The sequence below is a fragment of the Marmota monax genome, unplaced genomic scaffold (genome assembly GCF_021218885.2).
Source record: "Marmota monax isolate L192 unplaced genomic scaffold, Marmota_monax_Labrador192_F-V1.1 WCK01_AAM20220418_F8-fsc00524, whole genome shotgun sequence".
Taxonomy (NCBI): domain Eukaryota; kingdom Metazoa; phylum Chordata; class Mammalia; order Rodentia; family Sciuridae; genus Marmota; species Marmota monax.
Window position 1 is genome coordinate 201,208 of NW_026694475.1, and position 1,427 is coordinate 202,634.

Below are 1,427 nucleotides of genomic sequence, written 5' to 3' on the forward strand. Positions count from 1 at the left end.
AGCATCATGTACTATTACTGCTTACATGACATTAGGTAGAATTCAGTTACATGACACCAATCCAACTGCAAAGAAAACTGCAAACAGGGAGAAAGATGGCTTTTCAGGAGCACCAGCAGTCTGTGCCACCCAGACACTATAGCCTTGGTTCATTCCACTCCTTCAGGTTTCAGTAAATAAATAGGTCATCTCTTCATGTAAATCTGAGGCTGATTTTCTTTACCATTTGCCATGTGGGAGGATACTTAAGGATCAATTCTGGTAAAAACATTTAACATTTTAATTTTGAATTGAAGTGTTAACAAGTGTTTAACAATCTGCACATCTATAATTTTCATGTTCACATAATGAAAGTAGTATACTACCCTAATTTAAACTCAATTTAATTTTTTAGAGAATTTGTTCATATTCTGATAACATTCTCAGTGTTATCAGCCATATTCTTAGTCTTATTTACTGAGATATCTCCCATGCTATCTTTTTTATAAGGGCTTCTGATATTTATGACAACTTTTATTTTCATTTTTTATTTTTTCTGAGATTAATGATTGATTCTTTTTTTTTTTGGTCTTCTAAGAGCATTTTGTATTTATTTGTGGATGGAAATCTTAGCATTTGTTCTTGCCATAATTCATATTTTTGAGATTATTTAGTATCCTGATAGGTTTTGAAGAGCCTCCAGATTTCAACATCATGAAAATATTCCTTGTATCCTTCCATAAAAACTATGGATAAAGAAAACAAAATTATAGAAATTCAAGAAATTTTGATGGATACTAGATGTCTAATAAAACTGAGAAAAAAGAATATTCTTTAAAATGATCTAAAATGACTAGTTTACTGAAGGACCCAAAACCCCCAAAGTGATAGCATTGACATAGGAGTCCTTCAATAAGCCAACTTAAAATTTGTGAGCAGTTGGCAACAGGGACATTTCTGAGAAGTAAGACTCATTTTATAGTTATGTCACTCTGGGACCGCGTGGTTATTTGATTCAATCTCATAGTGGGAACAATTGTCTGCTCTTTTTGCTAAACTCTGGGCTTCCAAAAATGGGGTCCACTAAATAGCATTTCAGTGGAAAGAAAAACTAACACCTAGGAATTTTTCCTCACAGGTAACCCTGATTTTTATATACTAAGTTGATTTGACAAATAGACTAAAGCCCTTGTATTGTTACTCACCGTCACTTCTCTTTTACCATTGTAATCTGAAAGTCTATGTTGGAAATGTACAATCCCTTTCAGTTGTCCATATAGGATGCTTGCTTGGCTACTGTTATACTCTCAGGAAGGTGTCCTGGCAATATTACTGGTCCTGATCTACGTCTATCCTACTTATCACCAATCCTAACTTAGCTCTTTTCTCCTAAATAAAGTGACAGGAATACATTACTTTACCTTTTCCATGTAAATCTAAGCTCTTCC